Here is a 12,405-nt window from a genome sequence, read left to right on the forward strand (position 1 = left end):
ACATTGCATTGTCCATCCACTCCGCAGATTCAAGAATGCTGTCTATCACTTTCGTAGGGCTGTGGACCAAATCCCACTGCAAATAATCTGGCAGGTTCCTTTTCAGAGTTGAAATCTCTGTGAACGTGCCCAACAATATGTGTAAGTGCACTAATTTCAACAGCTCACACTCGTAAAAGTCTCGCATGCTCCATTGGTTTCTGCTGTAACACATCCTATTCAGGAACCTGTTCTGCTGTTGCATTTGTTTTCCTACAGCCCAATACTTCTTAAGCAGTAGCATCTCAAAGGCGATGTAACTAATAAATGCTGTTCACTTCATCAAACATTCCTTTGACAAAACAGTTGTTACAGGAGACTCAAAAATCCACCACATGGTATTTACCTTCCCCATTAAAATACTTCAGTTCGGAGCTAACAATGAAGTGTGTAACCTCTCCCTGACACATAGCAATATTACTCAACATGACCTTAATGGACACGAGCTCCCTCTCTCTTTTCTCTGCCTCTTTAAGCACAGCACTGTGCAGACCACTTGTCTCACATTTCGCTGAGTCTAGCTCTGCTTTTGCCTCTGTCTAGCACCGAACCACACAGCCTATGCTGTCGGACATTAATTTCACCACAGACTCCATTTCTTTTGCCTTATTCATACACTCTGTCTGCACAGAATGTGTTCTCTGTCCCAAATCATTCTCCACAGTAGTAAGTAAATCTGCCAGCTTTTTTTCGACATTGCTAACTTGCATACTAATTCCCTCCAATTTGCGATTAATTTCCCCATTTTGATTTTTTTAATACCTCATTTTTAGTTTTAATTTCCTCAAATACTCCTAGTTTCTGCATAATAAGTAGCGTGTTCTCCTGCCAATTTCCTGCTCCCAAGTTAACATTTTCCACCAAGAATTTACATTCTTTTCCCACAGACCTAATAGGGTTTCCCATACTACTTACTCAATTGCAGTCACACTCTCTGGGTGATTACTAGATACTGTCTGCCATGGCTAACAAGTTGCAAACCATAAAGTAAGTACAGTAGCGAATGCTGCCCACACTTAACTTTTGTCTGCCACCGTCGTGCTGCTGCTGGTGTGACGTTGATGGCTGTGCGCATTGTGCAGGGTGCTACACTGGATCTGCGTGAAGCTGATGAATGAATGTTGCACAGGAGATGGGCCCTCAGTGCATGAGCTGCACTGCACTGAGCCGATGTGGAGCTGGTGACCTCGTGGCGTCACGTTGTGTTGTAGCGCACTGGACCCACGACCCTCAGAGCATGGACTGCATTGTGTTGCCACGAACATCCCGCTGCTACTTACCAGTGTTGGATGTGTGTTCCTGATGAAAACAATGTGAACTCACAATCCTAACTCTTTACTTGCAGTTTGCACCTAGTCAACCTAGCCTTCAGCTCTAGTTGCCTAGCAAACTGAATTTCAGATGGGCCCCTAATTGTCCCAGATGAGCCCCTAATTGTGATGCAAGAAGAGTGATGGCTGTTATTACAAATGAATTTACACTGGCTCTCATTGTCTATTCCTGGAGGTGATACTTGTGTTGCCCTCTATGTGCACTTTAATTTAAAAATAAACAAATAAATTTGCACCTGATGTTATTAATCAGCAAGACAAATGTAACTAGATTTTATCAAGGTACAAAACCTCCAAAATAACTATCTACAACATAATACTTAAATTTTCAGTAAATAATGTTTATTGTCTTAGAAATATTCTTTAATTTGCATACTGGTGAAACCAACTACTATGTTAAGTGTTTTAGACAGTGGCTTGAGCCCCCAATATTGCATTTAGTTAAATTGCTATGTAAAATTAAATGAATTAAAACAGCTGGAAAAAGCACTCTGTGCTCTCAGCTAAACGTTAAATGAAAATAAATCGTGTACCAACTCATACCGAAACTATGTCTAATTGAAATATTCTAAGTCCAATTTAGGCAAACTGAGTCAAAGTCCAAGCTCAGTGTACAGAATCAGAGTCTTTACACAAAAATCACAAGTTCTGCCAATCTGCTAGCAGAAATATATCCAAAATTCAGTCTGGTGCTGAACTGTTCTAAGTTCCACTACTGACAACCCAAAAAACTTCTATCTTTCGAAACCAACGTGGCTAGCTCAGTCTCACATGAACTTATTTTGAACACTCTCCTGACCATCACAGGTCCTGTCTCAACCAGTTTACACCACTCTCCTAACGCAAGATGGCTGTCACCATAAATAGCGTTGCTCCACACCTCCACCGAAAATCTCAAATGGACTTTACTTAATGAGTTTTGCAGTTTTACCAGCCTACATACATAGGTAACATTTTGATTTGGTATGTGCCATTAGATGCATGCTAAAATTCTATTCCAAATCAATATATTGTATTTAATTCTAAGTGCAATAGTTCACCCAACATTTAAGATTTAAGAATTACAAAACTTCATTGCAGTGCTTGAAAACAGTTAATACTCTTTCTGTCATTAAATATTACAACAGTGTTCTATGTGGCAATACTTCCTGATTCAATTTTTACTCCACTTTCCAATGCACTATTCAGAAGTAAGATATCTGTGATAGTTCACGAGTTATGGGCAAAAGTGTACAAATTTATAAACAAATAATTAAAACACACAATAAAAAATGTAAATCTTAAAAGCTAAAAGTTGACTATTGTGTGTAATGCTCTCTGACAATGCATACCACCTTGCTGGATGTATATTCGTCTTCTGTGATAATTTATATTAATTTTCAATGAAAATCCAATTAAACTGTGTCTCACAGTTGAATTAGTCATGCTACAAATCATGTGAATCTATCAATCAAAGCACCTCGCCAAGAGCTACAGTGTGAGTGCTTAGTCTCCATTGTATATTAAATAACAAAAAATTATTAAACATTTGCTGATGACATTTACAAAAACTTCTAGGTGCTGTATCTTTTTACATATTCGGATTACAATAAATCTCTGCACACCAACAGAATTTTAGTGCTCCCCTCTTGTAATGTGATATACTGTCCTTCATTGTACCAATTATGGTTTACACTGTATGAGCGCAAACATGAACAAAATGTGAGAAGCTATCGTGTACTACGCAAGTGGCAGATCTGACATTATGTCTACCTGTCTCAAATTTTGGTAATTCCTCATGTCTCGTCCAGCCAGTGGTCAGCTGTACCATACTGCCAAGTGGCACTGGGCCCGCCACCTCTCAGTACATGGAGCTGTCGCTACTCAACAGCTGATGTGCCCCCATGCCTCAGCTTGGACCATCTCAAACACTGATCGTGAACAATTCCAAACCTCCAGCTCAAGTAATAGTCCATCACATCACAACTTCAAGTAGCACTACTAGCCAGTTTCGAGTCTTAGGTAATTTTGAAGTGCACAAATGGATGTGGACACATTCTGTCAGTAGTAAGTGTATATCAAAAATCAGATACCATGTCATGTGTTAATGTACATGACGTGTGATTTGAGTGGCTTTTATACGGGGTGGTCCAAAAAGTGTTAACAAACTGACAAGGCACATAGGGAATATAAAAAGGATCAGTACGCACACAGGAACAGAGGTTCGCAAAGGCCATCTGAGGCTACTAAATGGCATTGCACTTATTTAGTCACAGGTTGCAAATGGATGCCCATTACAGGAGTTGCCCAAAGTTTTATCCAGATACATTGAAACACACCTGACATTGATGCTGCATTGCACGGTGCACCCCCCCAAAGGTATCTGGTGTATCTCGAAGACATCCTGCTGCCACAACAGTCGTGTCAACTAGGTCCTCTGGCATTCTAACAGGTGTTTCATACACAAAGCCCTTCAGATATCCCACAGAAAAAAAAGTCAGTTGGGGACAGATCAGGCGATCGTGGTGGCCCTGCGTCTGGCCCACTGTAGATAATCTAACAGGCAGGAAAGGTTGCCTGTAGATGTGGCCCTACCCATCAGCTGAAATGCACAGAGGCTCCATCATGCTGAAATCAAATGTGGCAATGAACAGGCTTGGGAATATCATTCAGTATGTCCAGCAAAACCTCTGACAGGAATACGAGATACATGCAACCGTCAAGTTAGTCGGGGAACATGTGAGGCCCATACAAACAGTCTCTGGCGATGCGAGCCCATACGTGACCGTAGCGCCCTCTTGTGGCATTTGTGACCCCTGGTTCCTATATGATTACTAATCATTGCTTTATACCCGACATGCCATGTCAGTTTGTAAATATTGTTTTGAATCGCCCTTTATAAAAGGTGCCAAACTCCAGTCCTTCAGAACTGAGAAAAAGCTCTTCAAAGTTATCTCCAATTTTAAAAATTTAAAAGCCTCCTTTTTCATGTGAGAACATTAGGATAACTTGGGTACAATTTGGTTGTTTTACTGTTACACATTCCATTAAAATATGACCCTCTTTCGTACACCCATCATTGAAAATTGCTGTTGGTTATCTTTAAATGAATCGAAACTGTTTTTATTTAAAAGGAACCACATAAAGTTCAACAACACATCATTGGCTATTAACATACGAATTATCAAATATATTAAATAAATAGATTCAAAATATATGGAATACTTACATGTGAGTAACTGATGAATACAAATTTTCAGGCAGTACATATTAGCTTTCCATCCATTCTGTCATCTTCTATTATGAAATCTGCAACTGTTTCGAACCCATCCATGTCATCTTCAACCTCAGTACTGAATACAGAAATGCCAGACATCTTTTGGTATGAGGTGACAAACTGATTCAAGATAGTTAAGCTTTTCCTTGCTTTTCAGCTTTCATTCAGACATTGGGGAAATCAACTTAGCCAAATGAAAGCTGTCTGATCTTCTTCCTCACAGTTGTGTCTTAAAATGAGGTACTTTAACCTCACACAATTCAGCATATGTACATCATCAAACAGTGTATTCAAAATAGTAAAATTTTGATGTTTCAGCTCTATCCTCGACACAAGTCAGACTATAAAATTAAATGTCACCTTCCTTCCAACATGAGTAAGGATATGTGTTTGCAAGCAGGAATCCACTTCCGGAGCACCTCATGTGAAGTGCCTTCTAACCCAGCATGAAATAAACTTTTGTTTTCTTTTCCAGAATGGATACCCTTATTTGCCCTTATTTGCCTCTTGTAAAAAATAATGTTTGTTGGGATTCTTGGTAGGAGCAATGTTTTGTGCATGTCATAACATATAGTTTCCACATGTTTACTTTCTTTTGCAGTTTAAGTGTCATCATTCATTGCTTCTCTTTCTTCTTTTGCCTGTAACTGGTGCAAATTTAAAACACTCTCAGTTTCTTTCCTATCAACAATGTTGCTACTGCTCTGTCTCTTTGCATGAAAACTGTCACATTTATTGCAAATATCCTTTTTTATTCTGTTAGTTCTGTGGACAGGTGTTCTGTATCGCTATTCTCTCTTCAACAGCAGTGGAAACTTATTAATCTGATCTTTTACTTTCTGAATTTCATCTGTAGAAAAACAAGATACACCTTTCCTGTGAGTCCCTCTCTTGTCAGTTACATACTCAGATTGCATTTTGTTGTGAGGTGTATGCACTTGTTTTATTATTTTCACACACATTTATCAACAAACAAAGTTTTGTGTAACCAGATCCAACCACCAAACATTATTTGGTTCTGTCTAAAGAAAATAGGATGATTAACATTTTACTTGGTAGTTGGTTCAAGCATCCATAGGTGCCAGCACAGCCCAGGTATCACTTGGTTCTATTTAATAAAATATTGTGTGTGTTTTAAGAGATCACGTATTAGTATAGCTCAGAAATGTTAAACTGAAACATGGTTCATTTTATATCAAAGTCGTCCAGTTTTTGTATATACTTAGTAGGGGGATTTGTCCACATTCATTTGTGAGCTTAAAAATGAGTTAAAACTTGAAACTGGCTGTAGTGCTTGGTAATGTTATTATTTAACCAAACTGTTTGATAGAGATGTCTTTCATTGATGATCAAATAATTGCTGAAATATAAAATTTAAAATTCTTAGACTGCAAGATATAAAACACTTTCTTGAAACTATAACACTTAGGATCATTTGCAGAAATTGTGTTCACTATAGAAATAAGTTCCAATTTTAACTCAAACTCAAAAGTTTTGCTTTTCTATTATCACAATGGATTTCATATTAACAGACAACTCTAAAAAGCAGTCAGCACAGATGCCAACAAAATGCAGTCACATGTTAGAAAAAGCAACTACAGATTGGTGGGAAAAAGTGGTAAAGTACATCCTGTAGAGCCTTGGTCAGGACAGCAGTATGCTATAAATCTGCCATTTCCAACACTTATTATAGAGCACAGAATCCACACAAGTAGTAGTGTGCTGCTCGACACAGTCACATCAATTAAATATCTAGACGTAACATATGAAATGGAATAAGCACATCTGGTTGGTAGTAGGGAAGGCAAATTCAAAACTTCATTTTACTGGGAGAATTTTGGAAAAGTGTAGCTCATCCATAAAGGATATGACGAGTAGAACACTAGTGGAACCCATTCTTGAGTACTGCTATTGTGGATTTGGACTTCCACTCAGTTTAAAATGACTATTTTACCATCTTTCATTTTAAATTGTTTGATTGTCCTTCACATTGTGTACTGCTAAAGTGTTTGAGATCTCCACCAGGTTGAATTAAAGCAAGGCATCGAAGCCATTCAGAAGTGTGCTGCTACATTTGTTACCGGTACATTCAGTCAGCACCCAAGTATTACAGAGATGCTTTGTGAACTAAATGGGAATCCCTGTCTCCTTTATACAGCATCACAATGTGTGACGACTCCATTACACAACTAATTCCCAAGTGCCAACAACTAGTAATAAAATAATTTAGTAAACCTTAGTAAAAAAAAAGTTTATGGAATTTCATGTTAAAGCTTCAAAATTATCATAATTATATAAAATTTAAATAGTTATGCAAGATATAATGAATTTTAGAGAATCTTATTTTAGACAAACTTTTCTATGATAATATTTACACGGAGTTACTACAAGACGTAACTGTATAGCTCGTTACTGGAAAGTACTTAATCTCTCATGACTCACATCACTGATGTATCCATTGTCCAAATGTGTTGGTTTTAGTGACAGCTTTCTTCTCTTCAGTGAATCTGGGTCTGTAGTATTTTAATCAAAGAATAAGAACTGGGCTTTGCCTCCCACATTTCATGAAACTTTCTTTGCACGAGATGTCATGACCAAATGTGTCACTGATAAATAAAGATTATTATTATTCAGAAGTCACCTTCCACATACATACAATCCTTAAGTTGATAGCCAGGTCAACAACAGTCTTCTTTCTGGAGACAAAAGCTTCTTTCAAGTGTCTTATTTGAAAGAAATTCCTCCTACTTTCTCCAAAAATATAAGAGGACAGTGGCAGTCAGGTCTTACATCCTTTTTATCTACAGTTTTTCCACAATAAGATACATATTCTTCACCTGTATTGTGACTCTTCCGCTTAAACTCCCATTGTAAGGTGCATCTCAGTCTTTGGAGAAGATATTCACCTGTTCTGCCCTCTCATGAGAGGCGTCTGAGACAGTGACAGACTGCTCAATGTTAAGGTCAGTTCGATCTCCATCATTGTTGTTACTGTTATCACTGGTACAAATATTAATGATAAAATATGCATATACACAATCCATCAAGCCTTCCACAGCACCCATTTAACAATAACTGTATATTTCATGCATTTCAGGAACACAATGGTATGTACATGCACTTGCTATTTTGTTCAACGGTTTTGCAAATTACATACACTATGTGGTCAAAAGTATGTGGACACCTGGCTGAAAATGACTAACAAGTTCGTGGTGTCCTCCATCGGTAATGTTCGAATTCAATGTGGTGTTGGCCCAACCTTAGTCTTGATGACAGCTTCCACTCTCGCAGGCACACGTTCAATCAGGTGCTGGAAGGTTTCTTGGGGAATGGCTGTCCATTCTTCATGGAGTGCTGCACAGAGGAGAGGTATCGATGTCAGTCAGTGAGACCTGGCATGAAGTCGGCATTCCAAACATCCCAAAGGTGTTCTGTAGGATTCAGCTCAGGACTCTGTGCAGGCCAGTCCATTACAGGGATGTTGTTGTCGTGTAACCACTCCGCCACAGGCTGTGCATTATGAACATGTGCTCGATCATGTTGAAAGATGCAGTCACCATCCCTGAATTTCTCATCAATAGTGGGAAGCAAGAAGGTGCTTAAAACATCAATGTAGGCTTGTGCTGTGATAGTGCCACGCAAAACAACAAGGGGTGCAAGCCCCCTCCATGAAAAACACAACCACACTATAACACCATCGCCTGGAAATTTTACTGGTAGCACTACACACGCTGGCAGATGACATTCACCAGTCATTTGCCATACCCACACCCTGCCATCGGATTGCCACATTGTGTACCGTGATTCGTCACTCCCCCCAACATTTTTCCACTGCTCAGTCGTCCAATGTTTATGCTTCTTACACCAAGCAAGGCTTCGTTTGGCATTTACCGACCTGATATGTGGCTTATGAGCAGCCACTCAACCACGAATTCCAAGTTTTCTCACCTCCAACCTAACTGTCATAGTACTTGCAGTGGATCCCGATGTGGTTTGGAATTCCTGTGTGATGGTCTGGATAGATGTCTGCCTATTACACATTACGACCCTCTTCAACTCTCAGCAGTCTCTGTCAATCAACAGACGAGGTCGGCCTGTACGCTTTTGTACTGTACGTGTCCCTTCACGTTTCCACTTCACTATCACATTGGAAACAGTGGTCCTAGGGATGTTTAGGAGTGTCGAAATCTTCGCGTACAGACATATGACACAAGTGACACCCAATCACCTGACCACATTCAAAGTCCTTGAGTTCCGCGTAGTGCCTCATTCTGCTCTCTCAAGATGTCTAATGACTACTGAGATCGCTGAAATGGAGTAGCTGGCAGTAAGTGGCAGCACAATGCACCTAATATGAAAAATGTATGTTTTGGGGGATGTCTGGATACTTTCGATCACATAGTGTACCTATGAGTCATCTGAGTCATGGGGAATGTACTCAGGATCCTCGTTGGAGATATCAGGATCGCTAAGAACATCTTCGTTTCGTTGTATCTCATCAAATGTGGCTATAATCGAGAAGACGTACACATGTCCCTCTTAGCACCAGCAGTTTTACCTGTTGCTTAGCGTCATGTTCCCACGGCAGGCAGCCACTGGCATTAGAACTTTTTCCTGGTATATTAAATTCTGCTGCTCATAGGTAGTGCTGATTGCCTTACAACACAAAACACGTAGCAGTGGACTTTACCACTGTGTTCCCGTGAGCCACTCAATTATCGAGACCTATTGGTATTGTAGGCTGCAAAATGTGTATCAGGCTTGAATACGTCACAGTTATCACCACTGTAATATCAGCTTCTCATAACGCTAAACAAATGTTTGTATTACCTCATTGTATTTACTCTTTCTTTGTGATTCTCACTCAAAATTTTTAGCATCCATTCAAACTGTCCTGAATGAAATGTCTGTCCTTGGAATTTTATTACCAAGACAATGTGACTAGAATGTACTCAATTATGCATGTACGATGCAGCATCGAACATTATGCCCAGTTCCTAAAAGTATGTAACCTTTTTGATGATCATTACATCTTTTCTGTATGAATTTTGAAATTGTGGAACTTTAGAGTCAGAAACCTAACTTAAGAGGTGTGTAAGAAAAAGCTAAACAGTTGTGCTCCTTTTTCCTCCCACTCCACTTGACTTGCATTGAGATAGTTAAGTGGGGCAGGATAAGACAACATAATAGTAATATTGGTGAGAGATCTGAGGAGAGCCTGCATTTTTAATTAGGCAAAATGTTCTAGTGCCGTCTGGACAGCAGTCATAACCTTTACTGTAAAATTTGTGTTCCATTTTACACTTACAACAACCTTTAAAGTGTACATTTCAGCACTTTATAAATTAAAGTATCCATGTGCATTAAACTGGGCAGTCTTCTCCAACCATCCAGCATTTTCAGTTCCCCCGTCTGTGCTCTCATCATTATTTAATTCAGCTATCATATCTGTATTTCACTGATAATCAGTCCAGTAACATTGTAGTCGAGTTCATACATTTGGTGAGCATCAGTCCTTGGCAGTTGCCTCCTCTTCTCCTGTCCAGTAATGTAAAACAATGTTTAAGCTGCTGAACTTGTGCCCAGGTGAAGCATGGTTGAAATATCCATACATCACTGATTTAGATTTTCCCTGATGCCCCTAAACCAGTACCACTGGATTTTCGCAGTTTGTTCTAGTTTTACCATAGATACCTTCTTTGTATGACTGTTCTATTAATAGATGACTAAGGAGCAGTTTCATTTTTTATTTAAGGTTGCCATACTGTTTACATTCATATGTGTTTCAGGTAATGGGTTCAGTAACCACTAAAATGTGGTGTAATATTGTGTTTATGCGGATAAACATGATGGCCTTAAAGTGTGCTCATTAATGTATAAGGTGAAGGAATGAAGAAAGATGCCTAGTCGTTGTTATTGATGGTTCGGAGAAGAGAAATGGAACGAAGAAAGATAATTCAAAGACTTTGTGCAGACAGCTAAAACAAACTTTTTAAATTTATCTTTATTGTGGCTGCTAGTGTTACTATTAATATCATTATTTTTATTGTTGTGTCTGGGGTCTACGGAAATCCAACTTTTTTTTTCTGACAAGGTGCTAATTAAGGGGGAATATAAGCTTTAACATTTCTTTTCTCCTAAAATTGTACCCATCTCTCTCTCTGTCTCTCTCTCGCTCTCTCTCTCTCTCTGTCTCTCTCTCTCATCTCATGTGATTTAAGCAGCTACATAACAGTATTACATTGTGGCTATTCATCAAAGTATAAAAGGTTTATGATTTGTTGTAATTTTTATTGTTGCTGTTGTACTGCTACTACTAATGTATCACATCTTGTGTTTTATCTTGTTATTTTTCGTGACAAATTACCTCAAATATAAAGGAGAAGTCGTACTTACAAATCAAGACATAAAACATTAATATAGTTTTCATTCTCATTTAACTTGGTTGGTGACGCATATTTTTAATGCTCAGTGTCAGATGTGTGGAATCAGTGTCAGTGTAGTTGTGTACTCAATTTTTGTGCCCTTTTCTTGGATACGATAAACAGTTGCTTCATAACAAATTAACCTTGCGAAGAACAATACACAAATGTGTGAGAATATGGCTCTGTTGTCATAAATTTTCATGTAGTAATTATCAGTTGTGCTCCCAAGATTTACTGGAAGTGTGAAAAATATTGAGCTTACTGCTTGTGATATATTAGAGTCAACAGTCCACTTTACATGGTGCTGCCTGCACGATAATGACCTGACTACTTTTGCTGCATCTTTACATTTCTTTTACTCAGATTCTGAAATTTCTGTACACTGAGTGAAAATATGCTTGTGAATCAATAGAAACGCACATCACTGTGTTAAGCACTGAAAGGATTGTGTAACTTCAAATCATGAAGAGATGATATATTGTTTGTAAATTACAAATATGTGTGGAAGTAGTTATTTTCTGAATGAATATGTTTTCTGTATTTGTACTGCTTTGTTTCCTTAGTAAACTACAAAAGCATGTACTCACAATTTAATGAGTAATTGTCCTTTTTTTCCCCCCTTCTAAATTCTCCTGAATACTTAAATTGTGGGCTTAAAACCCATTATTATATTATTGTGATGATGATAATTATTAATAATAATATTGTTGTTGTTATTGTTATTATTATTATTATTATTATTGTTATTATTATTATTGATACTTCTACTTAGGTTCTGATATTAAAGACAGTCCCTTAATATATTTCTTGGGACAAAATTATATTTCTGATACTGATTAAACTGAATATGTAGTTTATGCATACCTGTTATTTGAGATATTTAAAGATTCCACATGAAGTGAATCTTCTTGCATTTCGCAAATATTTTGGCTGTATCAGACTTAATACTGCATTAAATATGTTGACTATGTAGGCATATGTACATGTTTTACATGAATGCTGCATTAATATTATATTGCTGGAAAAAAAGAGTACATATACATGTCAGAGTCATAAATTACATATTTTCATTAGTTTGATAAGAATTATACAACATGTACAACAGCCTCCCCCTCCCCCCCCCCCCCCCCCCCCCACACACACCCTTTTTACTCAGTAGACAGTAATTTCAACCCCTTTTTGTTTCTTAAACCATTTATTAATTGCACATATGTGTAATAATGTCTTCGTAGTTCAAAGTTTTTACTCAATATTTCCACCATTTCCTGTTATTTGATGAAACTGAAATTTTGTTTGCATGCATGAAATTCACGTGTGTGTTGTACTACACTTCTATACAACAACCATTTAAGAT

General features: G+C 38.0%; 1 protein-coding gene across 1 annotated transcript in view; it reads left to right on the plus strand.

Annotated features, from left to right (window-relative positions):
- Positions 1 to 11,640, plus strand: part of LOC124555052 (lysophospholipid acyltransferase 5) — a 179,151-nt gene extending 167,511 nt beyond the window's left edge. Inside the window, exon 11 of the mRNA XM_047128825.1 lies at positions 10,416 to 11,640. The gene's annotated coding sequence lies outside the window, so the exon portion shown is untranslated. The remainder of the gene's footprint in view (positions 1 to 10,415) is intronic.
- Positions 11,641 to 12,405: the final 765 nt, after the last annotated feature.

Source organism: Schistocerca americana, chromosome X (assembly GCF_021461395.2).
Source record: "Schistocerca americana isolate TAMUIC-IGC-003095 chromosome X, iqSchAmer2.1, whole genome shotgun sequence".
Taxonomy (NCBI): domain Eukaryota; kingdom Metazoa; phylum Arthropoda; class Insecta; order Orthoptera; family Acrididae; genus Schistocerca; species Schistocerca americana.